The sequence below is a fragment of the Ambystoma mexicanum genome, chromosome 11, assembly GCF_040938575.1.
Source record: "Ambystoma mexicanum isolate Mex_15411 chromosome 11, UKY_AmexF1_1, whole genome shotgun sequence".
NCBI lineage: Eukaryota > Metazoa > Chordata > Amphibia > Caudata > Ambystomatidae > Ambystoma > Ambystoma mexicanum.
In genome coordinates this window covers 1,073,171,209-1,073,191,056 of record NC_090934.1, presented here as the reverse complement: position 1 = coordinate 1,073,191,056, position 19,848 = coordinate 1,073,171,209, and positions in this window count along the sequence as shown.

The window sequence follows — 19,848 nt, the reverse complement described above, 5'->3', positions numbered from 1 at the left end:
TGTGGATCCCGGGAATCTTGCACAGCAATGAGTGATTAATTGCTTTGCATCGCACACCATGTGGACATTCAGGGAAGGGTGGAGATTCCGGTTTGCGTACACTACCTCCTCGGCATGCCGGACTATCAGCTCCACATGGGTGCAGTCGATGGCACCAATTACGTTAGACATGCTTGCCAGTGCATAGAATGCTATTCTGGTATCATTCACCTCCTCCACAGTCTGTGGTAAATATATGTGGTCTCTTCCATGTTTCAGGAGGGCATCTAGCACCTGGTCAACCAGGCAACGCCCCTCAAACCCCAGCCAGCTCAAGCACATGGAAGAAACATGGTTGTGAGACGCCATGCAGCTGCCCCACAGTGTGCTGGTAGGTGCCTGTGGCAAGGAAGTGCAACACAGACACTACCTTCAGCAAAGGGGGGATGGTGGTGCTGATGTTGATCAGGCTGACCAAGTGTTCATGTATTAGATCCACTATGGCAGTGATGGTGTCCCTGTCCAGGCGGTACAGGGTGTGGATCTGTGCTGGGCTTAAGTTGAATGGACTGGCCCTTATGCGAGGGATTGGTGGCTGCCTGCGGGGAACCACTGCCTGCAATGGTTGGATTTGCTGTGACGGTCTCACCCTCCTTCTCCTCCTGCGTCTCCTCTGTAATCCCTGCTATACTGCCTGCTCAAGGAGTAGCAGTGCAGGCATGTCCTCCAGCTTCAGTAACGCTATTGCAAGTGAAATCATTTTGGTCTTGGAAGGGGTGTGGTGTGTGGATGTGCTCCTTTTGTGCAGGGCCAGGCTGAATGTTGATGAGACTTACCAGGTCGTCATGAATGAGGTCCTCCACTATTGTGCATATGATGTCCCTGTCCAGGCGGTACAGGGTGTTGATCTGTGCAGGGGTTAGGTCAAATGGACTGGCCCTTAGGAAAGGTATTGGTGGCTGCCTGCGGGGTACAGCTGCCTATCCTGGTGGTATGTGCTAGCCCTGTCTCACCCTCCTTCTCTTCCTGCGCCTCCGCTGCATTCCCTAGTTCAATGCCTGCTGGAGTAGTAGCAGTGCAGGGATGTCCTCCAGCCCCAGTATTGCAACTGCTAATGGTAGCATTTTGTGTTTGGAAGGGGTGTGGTGTGTGGGTGTGCTCCTTTTGTGCTGTGCCACTTTTGTGCTGTGCCAGACTCTATTGCCTCCACCTGTACTGACTGTGTGCACCTGTGGCAGGTTTCAACACAGTAAATTGCTATTAACGGCTGCCCCATGATGCCGGTGTTAACGGCATCATGGTACCCATTCTTACCGGCATCTGGATGCCGGTAAGTGCATGTCCGTGAACCTCGTAATGTGCACTTACTTACGGCATGCCAGTCTTACTGGCATGGCTGGTGCGTGCCCATGCCCATTCTGAGTAGGTGCTACCCGGTCACAACGTGTCCATGCAGATGCCGCTAGCAGCGGCATCGCGGGTCGTAATGCACCTGTCCGGTAAACGATGCCGGTATTCCCTTACCAGTATCGTTTTTACCGGACCGTCAACCTTGTAATGAGGCCCATTGTTTTTCAACGGAGTGTGGAGTGTTGAAAAGAATCTGAAATAGATTAGATGGTTTGGAACATACCCTAGTCGACTTGGAGAGCCACACAGGCGAGCAGGGGGTGCTGAATCCCTAGCAGAAGTCTGGGGGGATCTGAGTGAATTCAACATAGAAGCGGATAGGGAAGTACGTTTTTTAGCCACACCGCAATTATCCCGTAGATATGGGCAGGAAGGCAGGCCGGGCAGATATTTGGCAAGAATGCTGAGGAATGCAAGAGGTCAGACGGACATACCGGCGATACCCTGTTCAGATGGGGCGCTGGTGACAGACCCGGGCGATATCCTGGCAGAACTCAGGGGATTCTATGAGAACATGCAGAAAGGGCTATGGGCTAACCAGACAATCTTCAGAGCTTTGTAGATGAAGCTGCACTAACCCAGCTGGTGAGCAGGCAAGAGGTACTGAGTACCGCAATTACTGTGGAGGCTATTATTAAAGAGAACTCCTGGCAGGTAAAGCCCCGGGCTCAAATGGGATCACGACAGAGTTTTTTTAAGGAGTTTGGCCCAGAGGTTGCCCAATATCTACTAGAAGTATGGAATGAGGGGCTTGAGGTAGGACATCGGCCCCCACTATGCGAGAGGGTATAATCACCCTCCTGTTAAAACCAGAGAAGGACCCACTGGACTGTGCATCATACAGACCAATCTCTCTTATTAATGTTGATACGAAAACCTTTTCCAGAATTCTGGTGGATAAATTGCTACAGTTCCTCCCGGCAATAATACATGTAGATCAGTCAGGGTTCATCCCGGGGAGGAGTACAGCCCTTAATCTGCAGAGGCCCTTTGGAGTGCTGTCCCAGGTGGATCTCACATTCCAGGCAATAGCCGCGCTGCTAGACATGGAGAAAGCCTTCAATTCTGTGGCATGGGATTATCTGTTCACAGTACTTAGAAAATTGGGACCCCCTCTTACTTTCTCTCTGGTGTTAAAATGTTGTATTCCGATGTGACGGCCAGAATTTTGTTTTTTGGAAGATTCTTCGAGGCATTCGAGCTGGGGCAGGGAATAAGGCAGGGGTGCCCATTATCCCCACTTTTATTTGCCATAGCAATGGAGCCCTTAGCTGTGAGACTGAGACAACTTCATGAGCAACGGGGGCTGGCGCTTGGAGGTACACAGGCACTAGTTTCGCTGTATGTGGACAACATTATTTTGTATATCAAAAACCCAGATAGCAACTTAACTCCCCCTCACCCAAGAAGTTGAAGTATTTGGGAATATATCAGGGCTCAAAGTAAATTGGTCCAAATCAATTCTGTTCCTGCTAAATGAGAGCTCACGAAGACCATTGGGGAATGAGGGGTTCAGATGAGAGCAGAAATCAGTAAAATATCTCGGATTACGCATAGGTAGATCTAGAACGCAGCTCTTTCAGAATAACTATGGCATGTGCATGGAAGAGCTTAGAAACCGAATAGATCGCTGGGGTTCTCTTCCTATCTCTCTCCTCGAGAATGATATGATATGATATGATGTGGCATTTATAACGCGCCTGTACACAAGTGTTTCTAGGTGCAACAAGACAAGGAGGGGGAAACAAGGGAGGACAAAATAACGATCTTACCAGGCCTTGTGTCATTCAGACCGTGCAAGCGCAGGGAAGATGGAAGGGGAGAAGTGCCAGGGGTAGGAGAAGGAGGAAGTGCAGTTAACTCACAAGTGCAGCCAGCGGGTGGCTCATACGTGCAGAGAGAAGGGACTGTAGGGTTGCAGATACAGACCCTTAAGTGCTGGAGTGCCCAGAGACAGGGCAGGGGAGCAGGGAAGGTAGTGATTGCTAAAATAATCATCTTACCTAAATTGCTGTACGTGTTTCTTAACATCCCAATATGGCTGGGGGGCCCAATTCTTTGCAGAGCTGAAGTCGTTACTGATTAAGCTATTGTGGAGCCTGGAAATGCCTAGCATAAGGTTGGAGTACTTAGTCAGACCATGGGAAAGGGGGGTGTTGGACTACTGGACTTAGAGTTATAGTACCTGGCGGCGCAAGTGTCCTTTGGAAGGGAGGGCGTCTTTCCCATACACGTTGCAAAGCTCCCTGCTCTCATTTAAGAAAAATGACAAATGCCTTTTTGATCAAGCGGCGTGCACTGTGCATGGATGGAAGAGGCTATGCTGCGGGCTACAAACCCCTCTCCCATATACCCCAGAACTTGGCGTCTGGAATATTCAAGCTCTGACCCTGACATGCGATAAAAAGGTAACCAGAGATTGGACAGGACATGGGGTGCAAAAGATGGCAGACTTTTACCCAGAGGGGTCATGTGTTAAATGGGAACAGGTGCAAGGGAAGCTTGGGGATACATTTGGGCTGGCGTTCCAATTCCATAGACTCCGAGAGGCGTTGAAGGCGTGGTCGCCATCATTCCCAGTCAAACCTAGGACGTTCCCCCTTATGACTTATATAGTTAACTCTGCAAACTGCAGGAACGTAGTGGCAACAATATATGCCATGGCCCAAAAGTATACCCCTAGGGAAGAATTGACATGCAGGGCAAAATGGGAAAGGGATACTGGCAAGACGGTGGTGGATGCTGAGTAGAAATCCATGTGTGAGCAATCTAAGAAAGTGGCAAATAATTCTCCCTTTAAACTGATTCAACTTAAAATCCTGCACAGAGTGTACCTAATCCCAGCTGTCCAGGCAAAGTTTGACAGTGGGAGTGATGGTAGATGTCTCTGGTGCGGTAAAGACAGCGCCAGTTTCATTCATGTACTGTGGAACTGTCCGCATTTGGTCACCTTCTGGACGCAGGTGGTAGAGGTGATAGAGGGCATGGTTGATTGCAATGCTCCACTGACCATTCAGAGCTGCATGTTTGGACTGGTATAGGGCATCTCGAAAAGTGGGAGAATATGAATATCACTATATATAAAACCCTTTGCCGACCCCCCCCTTCCGGCTAACTATCGCCTGATCTCTATCACTCCTTCCCCGGGCAAACTCCTGGAAAAGCTGGTCATCTCCCAGCTTAATCTTCACACTGAATCTGTTGGCTGTCACCTTGACGATCAGTCTGGCTTCGGAGCAGTCAGAAGCACAGAAACTGCTCTCCTGAACATCTGTGAAGACCTGCTCTCTAACCTGTAGAACATTACCTATGGGCTCTCGTTCTGTAGACATTTGGGGTCCTGTGCAGGGCATGCTTTCTGCTAGGGAAGAGGCTGCCTAATGGAGGAAGCGTTCGAAGAAGGGACTATGTTTGGTAAGGGTGCCTTGGAATATGGAAAGAGCTAGAGGCAGTTTTAACAAAGTGGTGCTGTAATGTGGCGACGGGGAGGGAATGGACTGGCCTCTGATATGCTATGACAGCTGACAGAAGTATGTAACCAAAGGAAAAAAAAAAGAAAATAAATTCTCCTTGACCTCTCTTCCGCTTTTGATACAGTAAACCACAACATCCTGATCTCCCGTCTCCGTGATACCGTGGGTATCACTGTTCAGGCCCTTGCGTGGCTTGCGTCCTTTCTCTCTGACCGTCCTTCCCAGGTAGAACTTGTGTCCTTTCTCTCTGCTATCACTCTCTCTACTTGTGGTGTACCCCAAGGATCTAATCTATTCCCCTGGTTTTTCAACATCTACATGGCCCCTTTGGCCCACATTATCTCTGCTTTCATCTCCAACTTTCAGTGTTATGTGGATGACACACAGCTCTCTTTCAGGCTACCCTCTGCCTCTTCTTCCTCCTCAATCATTCCAGACTGTTTGTTCACAATTCAGTCCTGGTGTGCTGCTTATGATCTCTGCCTAAATGCCAGCAAGACAGAGATTGTCCTCATTGGGACACTCACTCCCACTTTCCCACTCACACTCTGGCCGGCCCCCCTTGGCCCTGCACCCCCACCCACCGGTGAGGCAAGAAACTTCGGGATCATCTTTGACTCTACTCGCTCCTTCTCTTCTCACATCTCAGACACGTCCAAAAAACTCAGAGGTATTCTACCTTTTCTCACCTTCCCTAAGAGACTCAGTGTCTCCAGTGCCCTGGTCCTCTCCAGACTGGACTATTGCAACAGTCTCTTTCTCAATCTTCCAACTTCTTCTCTCCGTACTCTTCAACTTATCCAAAACAGAACCGGGAGACTTATGCTTGGCCTCAAGCCGAGGGACTGCATCTCTCCGGCGCTGAAGTCACTCCACTGGCTCCCCGTGGCTGTAAGGATCAAATTCAAGTCCCTCTGTATAGTCCACAAGGCTTTCTGGGGCCGGGCCCACACTATCTACAATGTTCTCTTCCCAAATACTCTCCTTCTAGAGCCCTCCGCTCAGCTTCATCCAACTCTCTGCGGGTGAGCCATTTTTCCAAACAGAGATTTTGGGGGTCGATCCCTATCCTCTGAAGGTGCCTCCCTCTGGAACAGCCTCCCTTCCTCTCTTCGTCATGAACCAGACCTCCTTAAATTCCAGAAACTCCTCAAGACCTTCCTTTTTTCCTCTTCTTTCACTCTCCCTCTCCCCTGTTAACCTCCTCTCCCTTCGCTTCTCTCCCTCCTTCTTTCTCTTCCCTAACCTACTCAGCTAGCTGACTGGTCGTCTGGTGCACCTCCAGAGCCCTACAGGTACCAGGCTCCCCCAACCAGTCCTGCACTTGCCTCCGGGCCACTGCACTTTAATGGCACTACTGCATTATACTCCTCGAGAAAGGCAACCATCTCCGCACTTAACCCTGGCCCCTGCGGGACTGGGCTCACTTGCCCCCCTCCATCTCCCTCGCATTTCCTATCTCTGCGCACTTCACGACCCTGAATGTACTATGCCTAGCAAGTCTGTCTGTTCGGTCCTCCCTCTGTCTCCCCACTCAACATGCTTAGTACTGTAACTTATTGTACTGAATGTTCCTTTTCCCTCCACACACCACTTCTCTCCTCACCCTTTGTCACGCACTTACACTAGTAGATATGCCGCTGGCATAGTATGCACGTTATTGTTGTTGGATCATTCAGAACCTTCAAGGTCTAAGAATGATGACTGTTTTCCCCTGTACCTTTCCCACCTTGAAGCGATTTGAAGCAATTCACTTGTGTAGAAGCATTTTATAAATAAAGAATTACAACAATTACTGTTATTAACTTAAATGTCAGGATGGGCTAAAGCCTAACTTGCCCTATGCTAAGGTGGGATTTCCCTACCTATAGAAACTAAGGATTGTTTGAGCCAGTACGTTCAACTTAAAAGTCTGCCTGTGTCCAAAACCTATACTTTCCCAGTGAGAAACGTGAAGGTGTCTCACCCGCTAGTCCCCGGGGATCGGTCATCCAGGAGGCCATGACACAGCCATCGCTTTTGGATCCACGTCCTGGGAGTGGACCAGTGCGGGAGGATCACCTGGATGAGGGATCTTCGGGGAGTGGAAGTGGGACACCAGAGGGTGAGACACAGTATTCCCTTACTTGTAACACCTTTCCCCATCCTACCAGGTAGGATACCTAGGAACTCAATGCCCACCCCCTTTCCCGACACAAACACTTTCTCACGGACAGTTCACCTTGAGCGACAACGGACTAACACCAGGACCTGACATGTCCCAACACTATGCTCAGGCAAGGTCAAGCAATTACGGATCATTACACACACCTGACTTTCATCACACTTCCCCACATGGATAAAAGGTGGAGCATGAAAGCACACTCGCAGCAAGGCAAAACATACAAGGAAACAGCAGTTCCAAGATGGCAGTTTAATACGAGAAAGGCGGCGAGACCAGAGAGGGTTGCAAGGAGGGAAGTACCCTTGACCTGTAAAGACTGTTACTTTCGTGAGCCTTGGAAAGTAAGAAACCAAAGACCAGGAACTAAGTCTGGTCAAACCTGCACAGTGTGTCAGAGGTACCTGAGGCCCTCCTGCATACTTAACCAAGGCAGGGAGGTTTTTTGAACCAAGGTTGCAAGCGGCAACATTATATAAAGAGAACAGTGTGTGAGGCGTTTGGGAAGAGCAACGCGAATACAATTGGAAACCAAAGGAAGTAGTTGACGTTATGATGCGGGTGACATAATGACGCCACAATGCACCAAATAGCGCATAAAGGAGTGTTCAAAAAGACAAAGCTGTTGTTACAACAACAGGAACAAGCCATTTTGACTGTAGGAATCCTTGAATAAGGTAAGGAACATAGCAAGGGGCACCTGCATTTTATTTGGCACTTGCCCACACGTTTAACTTCTATAACGTTTGTCAAGGATTTGAGGGCCGGCAACAGGAAATGCACAAACTCGTTAAGAAATATGTTGCCGATGTTGAGGCAACGCGTCGTGCAATGAGGGACAACACTGTGGCCATCATCAAGGCCGTTAACAGAAATTCCAGGCGGGTCCATGAGGGCTTTGCCACTATGGCCCAGATCCTTTCAAGAATGGCCAACACCATGGAGCTGTGGCGTCCAGCGGCTTCCGAGCCACAGCCATCAACTTCGTCGTCTGCCATGCCTGCCAGCTCCACACAGACCAGCCCTGTGTGCAGGTCCCTGCGCAGCATGCGGCGCACTGATATGCAACCCACTCCTCCAAAGAGGGTCCGGCAGTAGCAGGGGAACCCTGCACATGTTCACTGGCAGTGCATCTGGACACACGTTGTGCACTTGATGTGTGGGTGTGTTGGGGGAGGGTGTAGGGGGCTTGTGGGGGTGTGAGAGGGAGAGTGTAGGGGGTGTGTTGGGGTTGTTGGGAGGAGTGGGTGTGTGGGGGTGTTGGGGGAGGGTGTAGGGGGTGTTTGGGGGTGGAGAAACGGGGGGTAGAGGGTTCATTCGTGTTGTAAATACCATCTGCACAATGCACCTGTTGTGTTAAAAAAAATCGCATGACTGGACATTGCTTCTTCAGCGTGTGTCAATTTATTGAATGACAGTGTACAGTGCGAATTCATCCCCAAACCCAGTGCCCATATTCCCCCTTCCACAGTGCCCAGGGCCCCACATCCATGTCACCCTCTACATACCAGTGCTTTAGAAACTGTAGTTTATCAATGATTGGCGCACAGCACGTCCCTCATTTGCATCGCGGCCTGGCCGATGTGCAACCTCTTCTCCGTCCTCATCTTCATCTTCACCTTCACCTTGTGGTAGCTGCTCCATGTCAGGTGGCAAAGGAACGTTCCGCCGGATGCACATGTTGTGCAGCATGGCACATACCATGATGATCTTGCCCACCTTCTCAGGTCCGTAAATGAGTGCGCCACCCGACCTGCTGAGGTAGCAAAACCGTGCCTTCAGCCGGCCAAATGTCTGCTCTATGACCACACGAGTGCGTGTATGGGCACGATTGTAGTCCTCTTTGTGCCTGTTCTGCGGATTCCTGACAGGGGTGAGGAGCCACGGCTTCCGGGGATAGCCAGCATCACCTGCATGGGAGTATAAGTGTATTTCTTCAGTTCCATTTGTGCTCAGCCTGTGCATCGTTCATGCTCATATGCAGTATATCGTGAATGGCAGCTATTCACTTCACATCTGCCCAACTATCTGCCCTGTTCACAACTTGGCACTCCATGGTGCTGGTCTTGGGTGGCATACACGACTTAGGGGCATTGGCATTGGATTCACCAAGATGGACCACCCAGATGGAGTGACAAGGTCCATGATGTAGTCACATGTGAGGGTTGTGTGGCAGGGGATGAGACCAAATGCATGTTGGGCAATGTTTGATGCATTAGGCCAATGCCCAACGTGATACAGCTTGTTTAGTCTATCATGCTTATGGATAATTGTTGACGCCATGCAGGTGTCCCTCGACGTCTTCACACCAGTCACATGGTCATAATATGATTGTTGGCAGGGTCCCCCAGTGTATGTTACCCTGCAACATCCTTGGATGTTGCAGGGTATCGACTTGCATGCTGGTACTCATGTGCTGTGGGGGGATTCCCCCACCATTCTCACCCATGTCGGTGTTGTTCAATACTTAATGGCTCCGGTTTGAGGCATCCTTGTCACATGTGTTTTCCCATTTGTATTCATCTGCACATGTTGCCATGGTGCTATGCAGTGTTACTGTCAGGGAGGGGCAGTGACAGGGGATTTCCCTGAGGGGGAATCCATACTGTGCACTCATGCAGGCATGACCTGCAAGGTGCATCGATGCGGTCATGTGTATTGAGCTTTGTGACTGCATGATGGTGCATTGTGGTGCTGTGGGTACGAGCAGGTGATGTCCAGTGGACAGATACAGGGGTGTGCGCTGATTGTGAGTCTGACATTTCCACATTGGTGTGCGGACCAAATATGCCGGCCTCCATTTTCTTTGTCATGCATCTTATTTGTATGAATATGGCCACGTTTTTTGGCAGCATGGACAGTGCCCAGACACCTCATTGAGGTCACTCCCATGACCCAGAGGGCAGACAGGTTGCATATGCATGTCCCCCCCACAATACAATCCCATGGCCCAGAGGGCAGACAGGTTGCATATGCATGCCCCCCCCCCCGCCACAATACACTCCCATGGCCCAGAGGGCAGACAGGTTGCATATGCATGTTCCCCCTCCCCCACGATACACTCCCATGGCCCAGAGGGCAGACTCACCCAGCAGCCAGGCACGTCGTACAGCATCTCTTTCCATATAGCGGGGTAGCAAGGAGTTCCGCAGCACCATTGGATCATGCGCTGATCCTGGGAATCTGGCACAGCAATGTTTTATGATCTTGCTGGCATCACACACCATCTGCGCATTGATGGAGTGGTATAGCTTCCGATTGCGGTACACCACCTCCGCGGCATGCAGGACATTGGGTATACCTGCCAGTGCATGAAATGCTATTTTGGTGTTATTTACCTCCTGTTCTGTCCGTGGTAGGGATATGTGGGCCCTTGCGTGCTTTAGGAGTGCATCCAGCACTTGGTTTAGCACACCGGAGAAACATGGTTGCGAGATGCCATGCAGCTGCCCCACTGTGTGCTGGTAGGTGCCTGTGGCCAGGAAGTGGAGCACAGACACCACCTTCAGCAGAGGGTGGATGGCGGTGCTGATGTTGATCAGGCTGACCAAGTGTTCATGTATTAGATCCACTATGGCAGTGATGGTGTCCCTGTTCAGGCGGTACAGGGTGTGGATCTGTGCTGGGGTTAAGTTGAATGGACTGGCCCTTATGCGAGGGATTGGTGGCTGCCTGCGGGGAACCACTGCCTGCAATGGTTGGATTTGCTGGGACGGTCTCACCCTCCTTCTCCTCCTGCGTCTCCTCTGTAATCCCTGCTATACTGCCTGCTCAAGGAGTAGCAGTGCAGGCATGTCCTCCAGCTCCAGTAACGCTATTGCAAGTGGAATCATTTTGGTCTTGGAAGGGGTGTGGTGTGTGGGTGTGCTCCTTTTGTGCAGGGCCAGGCTCCATTGCCTCCACCTGTTTTGATTGTGTGCACCTGTGGCAGTTGGGAACACAGCAGTTTGCCATTTACGGGTGATCCGCAATGCCGGTATTGCCGGCATCATGGTGGCCCTTCTTACCGGCATCTGGATGCTGCTATGTGCATGTCCGTGCGTCTCGTAATGTCCTCTTCCTTGCGGCATGCCAGTATTACTGGCACGACGCCCGCTCGCGCGCACGCTGGTATGGCGGGTCCCTGTCGATGCCAGTAGTACCGGCATCTAGGGTCGTGATACAACGGCCCGGTAATGGATGCCGGTATTGCCTTACCGGTACCGTTATTACCGGAGCGCCAACCTTGTAATGAGGCCCAATGTATGTGCTAATACTAATCTGCATCACTAATAGACTTTATAAAGCAACTACTCTCTGGTCGTGCGTGGGTGAAATGGGTACAGGGTTGTTGCCCAGGCCAGATCCCTGATAACAATGATTATAAAATTGTTATACCACTTTTTATTATGTTTAAATGTGTTATTTTGCCCAGGTCAGATCCCTTGCAACAATGATAATGTAATGGTTCTCATACCAGCCAATATTATGTCTAAATGTGTTATTTTTGTAACAAGGGACCGCTGCTCTAAGAATCAGATCTTTATTGTAGCAAGAGCTAAATGTAAATAGGAATTGTGTTATTAGCATGTTCATAATTATTAGACTTTGAACACTACTCTTAATTTTCCTCCTTCTTTTCTCTTTCTCCTTTTCATCTCGCACATAATACATACAAGTTATGATAACCTCGAAAAAGCCAAGTAGGGCGAAACTTTGGCACATGCTGTCCAATGAGCTATTGTTGGACCAGGAACCAGATTTCAATCATAATATATGATCAGATTGTGATTAAGTTTTAGTTTTGTACACAGACGAATTTATTTTAGGATATGTGATCAGACTGTGATGAGGTGTTTGGACAAATGTTAAATACATTTTAGATCTGACTGGATCAGTTTGAAATTATGATTTTGAGACCATGGCCCCCATTACAACCCTGGCGGTAGCCGGAGTTGCATTTATTCCGGCACCCGTGAATGGGCAAGAACCGTGTGTGCCGAGTTAAGCAGACCAAGTAATTGCCCATTTTCGGGTGCCGGAATCAAGGGCCTCCTCATCCCCATTCTGCCCCATAGGGCTGAATGGAGATGGGGACGTCGGATGGACCGGCACAACTCTGCATGTGCCGGTGCATCCGACGTGCTCTCCTCGCGGGATGCCGTGACAGCCGCCAGGAAAAACCTGGCGAGTGAAACGGTTCCCGCAAGCAGAGCCCGGAGTATGGCGGTCCGGGAAGTACGGTACCGGCATGCTTACCAGTACCATACTTCCCAGACTGCCATGCTCGTAATAATGGTCTATGTTTTTTCGGATTTAGGTATTTGGAGTTGTACGCATTAAGTATTGTGATAATGTTTTTGGGTTTGAAAAACAGGTTTTTGAAACATCTGTTGCAACTGAATTTATTATATGATCGCTATAATTAGGATAAACCCTTTTTCCTAAATTCACTAACCCACAGCGCTTAGGCTTCTGGTCTACCTTTTCATACTCGTTTTCTGTTAGTTTGGGTTTAGTGTCCCAATCACCAGACCTTGCAGCTTTAGTGGATGTAATTTTCTTCCGATATTTGTGTCAAAAATAAACTAATTTAGGAGTGCACAGTGTCACTTTTACCCAACACTTACCTTATACAATACTTTAGGGATAGTGTCATGGTAGATGGTGTAGAAACCTCTGCCAGTAGGTACCTTGGGACCAGCAGAACTGTGGTGGATTCCACACTGGTAAACCCAGAGGAGCTGACCAGAGCACCTCTGGTGCCCATCAAAATGGTTCATAGACCCCCTTTCAAGTTCCCAGTTATGCCTGTAACTCTAGCTGTGAATGGTGGAGTAGGTAGGATACCTGTGAGTGTACCGAAGAATGTCCCTGGGAGTGTGCTGTTGTGAAATGACCTTTGAGACTTCGGTCTTGTGGGGGATACAGTCAAGTCCAAAGCTGAGCCAAAGCTAAAGGGGAAACCCAAGGCTAAAGAAGTCCAGAAGCAAAAAAGAAGGAAAGAAGGAACGAAAATATCCCCCCCAACTTACCTACCACTGAGGTGGTGGCAGTTGGCCAAGCCCCTGAACATGACGAGGAAGAGGGGCTGCCTGAAATTCTCAACCTCCATGGCCATCCTGAATTGCAAAGCTTGCTTGCTGAAGGTGGTCCTGCAGGGCAGAGTTTAGTAAGGGCCAACATGAGTGCCCATAGTTAGAAGGCCTTAAGAGACAGGCCTGTTCTCAACTTGAGGGTGAGCCTTCTGGGAAGCAAATAATTTATTGGGAAGGTGGGCTCCTGGATAGTGGTCCCTTCAAGTGAGGGCCTTCCTCCTGTAGTTGGCACACAAGGCCCCATTTGAATGTCCTCTTGGGATCAAGAAGACCAAGGAAAGGTTATCCATACATTTCTACTGGCCCAGGATGGGGAGGGAGGGGTCAGATAGACACTGCAGAGTTGTGCCACTTGCCAGATCTCTGGGAAAAGTGGTGCAAGAATACAGGCTCAATTAGTACACTCTTTTGAGAGGGTAGGGATTGACATTGCTGGTCACCTTGACCCTCCAACATCCTCTGGCAGCAGGTTTATTCTGATGTTGGTTGACTATGCCACCAGGTATCCTGAAGCCATCCCACTCAAGACAGTAACTGCCAGATCAGTTGCTAAAGCATTACTTGGCATTTATTTTCACAACGGTTGGCTTCCCTAAAGTGGCAGCAACTTAATGTCTAAGTACATGCAAGCCATGTAGAAGGAGTGTGGGGTCTACTATACGTTTTCTTCAGCTTTCTCTTCAGCTTATCGTCCACAAATAGATTAGTTGAGAGATTCAACAGAACTCTCAAAACATGATTGAAGCTCTTGAGGATTCCCAGAGGAGAAAGTGGGATCTCCTTTTACCATGCTTACTCTTTGCCTAAAGATAGGTCCCTCAAGAGGGTGTTGGCTACAGTCCCTTTGAACATCTCTTTGGTCATCATGCTAGGGGGACACTGGCTATAGTCAAGGAAGGGTGGGATTGCCCCACTCCTCCGGTCACTACAAATGTGGTGTTCTATGTGCTGGGTTTGAGAAAGAGGTTGGCCTTACTGATGGCTCAGGCCAGTGACAAGTTGAAGGCTGGCCAGGCATTGGCGAAACACTGGTATGACCAGAAGCCTTCACTTGTACATTTTCCCCCAGGCCAATAAGTCCTAATCATGAAACTCATCAGGTCTAGGGCCTTACAGTATAAGTGGTGAGGCCCCCCACACAGTTGTGGAGCAACCAGGTGTGGTGAACAATTTAGTGGACCTTGGGAGGCCTGGTCAAGCCCCTAACGTGTTCCACATAAATAAACTGAAGGCATTTATCCCTAGGGTGTAAATGGTTGCCCTGCATTTGGCATCAGACAGGGAGGAAGAGGAATCTGAACCCCATTGCTGATCTATTCCAAGGCAGTGCTTCTGATGGCTCCATTGAGGGTGTCAAATTGGCTCCTCAACTGTCTCATCAGCAGCAAGGTGAGGTGAGGACTTTGATGAAACAATTCTCCCCTTTGTTCTCACTTACTCCAGGTTTGACACCTTGGTACAAACATGAAATTAACACTGGATATAGTGCTCCTACCAAAAGTAGGAGCTATAGGATGTCAGACAAAGTGAGGTCCCACATCAAGTCTGAGGTCAACAAGATGTTGGATCTTGGGGTGATTGAATCCTCCAGTAGTCCATGGTCCAGTCCTGTGATCCAGGTGCCAAAGGCAGGTATGTCTGGTTTGAGGATCTGTGTGGATTACAGGGCCCTGAATACTGTCACCAAGACAGATGCTCACCCCCTACCAGGAATAGATTAATTGGTAGACACGCTGGGTGCTTCCAAGTATCTCAGCACTTTTGATCTCAAGGCAGGGTATTGGCAAATTTACCCAGCAGAGGGTGCCAAGGGGAAGACTACATAATCAACCCAGAAGGGCTTTACTAGTGCAAGATAATGCCATTTGGATTAAAGAATGCAGCTGACACCTTTCAAAGGCTGATCAACCATGTTCTGAATGGGTTGGATGAATTCTGCATTGCATATCTGGATGATATAGCAGTCTTCAGCCCCACTTGGGAAGAACATGTGAGACACCTGGAGATAGTGTTGCCTGCTCTTTAGAAGGCCCACCTGACCATAAAGGTCAGCAAGTGTCATATTGGTCAGGCTCAGTGATATACCTTGGTTATGAGGTTGGCGGAAGAAGAATTCAGCCTATTCCCAAGCAGTACAAGACTGGCCTACCCCCACAACCCAAACCGACGTCAGAGCTTTCCTAGGCCTCACTTGGTATTACAGGAACATCATGGCAGATTATGGAATCATAGCCCACCCCCTGACTTCCCTCACTACTCCAAAGAAACCCAAGATGATCACTTGGACTGAGGAGTGGGAGAAGGCCTGTAAAGGCTTAAAATACTCCCGGTGCTAGGCCCCTGTTCTTAGGACTCCTGACTATCAGAAAATGTTTTTTGTGCAGACAGATGCCTCTGACACTGGGATAAGTGCATTTCTATCACTTCTAGGGGGGAAAAGCAGGGAACACTGTGAGAAACCTGAGGGTATTCTCACTCCTAGGACCCGTGGATCCTCTTTTCAGGTGGCCAGGGAAAGGCCATTGCCCTTGGATCCCGACCCTGGGGGTGAAGAAGTGAGGCAGGAACACTTGGGTGCAGGGTCCTTGGCACCTGGAGTGGGGTATTATTAGGAGAGACATGGTATCCGCTTCATCCTGTGGAGAATCAACCAGACCCTTTCCCAACCTTTATGTGTTACTGTAGAGCTGTTCGCCTCCTTTCCCTACATATGACACTTGACCGTACTGGGACAAAGAAGAGGCGACTGAGAGTAACGAACACTGTACCATTTCACCAATCTAGTACTGGGACCGGGAAGATGCCTACAAGGAGTTCAGAGGGTCAGGCATTTCCCTTTAATTATGATCAGGCAAGTCTCATTAGAGACCCACACCTGCAGCCTGTCAAGCGGCTGCATGCGTATAAAGAGATATCACTGTAGTAGAATGGGGAGCAACAGGGAGGTCTGTGTGGGAGAGACCAGCAGGGGGCCTTGCTACCGAGGAGGCAGCCATAGTGGGACCAAATGAGGAGCCAGGACACCGGCAAACTTCCCAGAAGACTTACACAGCCGTAGCCAGTGGGCCATGTAAGTATTGCCAGTCTGGGAGCCTCCGTTACAGAGAAGCTGCAGCAGGAGCTACGAGAGAGCATCAAGAAGAAAGGACACCGTCCACCTCTAGAAAGAAGCATTCCGCTTGCCAGTGTGCAGGGAGACTCACGCGGCAGGTCAGCGGAGCAGCAGAGGGCCAGTTTCCTAGCTTCAGCAGATAATGAGAAGCCGAGGAAAATGCCAAAGTTGAACCAAATGGAACTTTAAAACTCAGCGAAACCAATGCATATTGAATACTGCACTGCACAGAACTTAACAATTAAGCAGCATGAATGCTTATCTAATACCGAATTGAAGGAAACCCTGAAATTAAGCATTGTAAGTGTTGAATGGAATGAAAACATTTCTAGGTCAAACAAATAAAGTTAATTACTGAAGTGCTCTGGTGAAAACGAATTACAGAAAAGGGCACAAGTGTGATAGAGAGTCATAAAAAGGTAGGTGTGAGCAAACCACCCTTAAACTGTACTTTTATGTATGATGCAGTGTAACAAGGGCAAAGGCTGAAAAGGATCTGTGACAAGTGATGGCAGAGCCAATAGGCTGATAAGGAATAACTAGAAGTCTGTCAATCAACACATCAAAAACAAGAGGCGGAGAGTCAGGGATCCTGGTTGTGTGACCTGTAGTGGGTGGACCGTTTGGTCTGACAACTGCACCTAGACCGGTGAGCCCTAAATGTTTAAAGCACAAACACATTGTGATGATGACGTTAAGTCTTGGGGAAGGCAACCCTGAGACTTGAGAAGCTATGTGTGTGGTCTTGAGAACAAAGCCTCAGCACCTTTAGTTTACTGTGATCTGTGGTGCTTATAACTTGGGGAAGGGAACCCAGAGGATTGGTTTTGAACTGTATCACCTTGAACTTAAGAGAAAGGTAATTGTGAGACTTTTTCGTGGAACTTGCTTATACTTGGGGAAGGGGTGCTAAGAGAAAGCTGCTAGCTGGAAGAAGCTCAGAACTTTGAGTTGAACACTATTTCTTTTGGTTTTGACATCCCTCCACATTGGTTAGCTTTAGTTGTGAGGGCAAGTATAGGTTTTGGACACAGACAGACTTTTTAGTTAAACTCTTTGGGCCTCATTACGAGTTTACTGGTCCGGATACAACGGTACCGGTAAGCTTGCCAGTACCGTTGTGTCCGGACCGGCAAACTCCGAGTTGTGTTCACGGGTGCCTTTCATTCCGCCAGGTCTGACCTGCCTTAATGATTGGTGCCAGTGCTACAGGCATCCCCATTCCCATTGAGCCCTATTGGGAATGGGGATCACCCGATTCCGGCACCCACAAAAGGGCAATTACCGGGTCCGGAATACCCCGGTAATTGCCCATTCGCGGGTGCCAGAATTTTTTTGAAAGTTTGGAGGTAGCCTGCCTGTATTACAGGAATGGCTACCTCCAAACTTGTAATGAGGCCCTTGACTCAGACTTTCCTTAGTTTCGCTGAGGTAGAGAAATCCCATTTTAGCAAAGGGCAAGTTAGTCATTCTACCATCCTGACCTTTGATTTAATAAAGTATTTTATTTTGATCTTAAAGTCGGTTGTCTGTGTCTTTCTTCATGATGCCTTCACAAATGGTGTCAGGAGTCGGATGTGGCTCAACTGATACAAGTTGGGGAACCCTTGAAAGTGACAAAGTTACCAGAGAATCTGACCCACCACTCATTAAAATGAACCCAAGCAACAACTGGGAGGAATTGACACAATCAGGTGAATTAGGGAAATCTCTAACCCTGATAATAACTTTAGGAGAGTTAAGATGGCCAATGTAAATTCTTTCACCCATCAGTCCTCTTTCCAAAGGTTAGAGACCGAGTGGTTCCACTCTGTCGAATCAAGACCACCAGATTCGAGAAGGTTGGAAAAGTGTGGCACCCAAACCCTTCTTTTTTTTGTTGCCATTTTAAACTTCATTGAAGCATAAATGTTATAGTACCAAAAACATTTGCACTGTATAGTCTTTTGCAAAAGACAAGGCGACATATCTTTACTGCATTAGTTACATTGCCTTGGCTTCTCTAGTCCCCTTGGTACAATACCGTATATATGAAGCATTTTCCAAAATAAATCTCAAATCATTTATAATAAAAAACAAACAGAACAATTTCCATTCAATGTGCGGAGTACAGTGTATCGTGCGACTTCCAGTGGCAATCTCAAAACTCATTTGTGTAGACTATATCAGCGAAAAAGATGCCATCTCGTGGAGCTTATGATGGATGTTAGGGTTATCGTTGTTATCCACAAATGCAATTAGTGGCTTCCAGTCAGTTCGGAAGTGCGCTTTCTCCTCATGTAATGTTGCATCTATTTTGCACATGGCGGCCACAAACCACACTTGCGCCCACCACTCCTTCATGTTAGGCGCTGCCTGGGACTTCCAGTTCTTTGATATCACCAAGCACGCCGCTACTAGAAAGTGAGTTATCAATGTAGAAGATTCGGCTCTCAGTTTGTAGTGTCCCTGCAAGTCTTAATTTCCCAAGAGCAAAACCAGGGGACCAGATCCAATTCAAACCCAAATATCTCATTGATCTGAGCTACAACCTCCTTCTAAAACACCAGGATATGGGGGCAACCCCACCACATATGGAAAAAGGAATCTAAGGCTGTCCCACAGCTCCAGCATCAGGGGGAAAGCACAGGATTCATTTTGTGCAGGCTGTCTGGGGTAAAATACCAGCAACATGGAGCTTAAAGCCATTCTCCTTAAATTACGCAGCTTGGGATGATTTGGCTGCCTTTGTCCAGATGTTGTGCCAGGCCAGGTCATTTATGGGTCTCCCTATGTCCTCATCCCATCTAGGCATGTACCCACGCAGGGACTTAAACCTAATGGAATTCAGCACCTTGTAGAGAGAAGAGAGCTTGGCTGTGGGGGGATCCCCTATGAATAATTCATCAAATTAGGTAGTGTCCCGCCGCCCCTGAGCAGTTATGTGCGCCTGATCCACCCAGTGCCTTATCTGTATATACCCATAACTGTCCACATCATCTACCATGTAAGCCTGTTTGCATTGCTCAAATATGTGAGGATGGTTGTCCCCAAACAGCTGACCTAAATTGTGTAAGCCCCCATCGATCCACCGAGTGAATCGACCTGCGCACAGCCCTGCGGGGGAATTCCCTATTTTCCCAGATACCTGTCATAGGAGAGGGGAAAGTGGTTGTAACATATCGTGTAGTTTTGTCCCAATACTCACTTGTGGCTCAGGTTGTTGGAGCACCCCCCTCCTCTGGCTTCCGCATCTTCTGGGAATACCAACACCAATGATATAAGGGGGTAGAGAGGCTACAGATGTAATAAAAAAGATCACTGGAGCAGAATGGGGAGCAACAGATGCCTCTGGTTCAGTGCGCTAGATAAGTGTCTAAATAAATAAATAAACAGGCAGGCCTGTGTGGGAGAGACCAACAGGGGACCTTGCTACCGAGGAGGCAGCCATGGTGGGAGCGGACAAGGAACCAGGACACCGCAAACTTCCCAGAAGAGTTACACAGTCTGTAGCCAGTGAGCCGTGTAAGTATTGACAGTCTGGGAGTCTCCGTTACAAAGGAGCTGCAGCAGGAGCTACGAGAGAGCATCAAGAAGAAAGGACGCTGTCCGTGGCCAGAAAGAAGCATTCCGCTTGCCGTCACTGCTCTCCTGAAC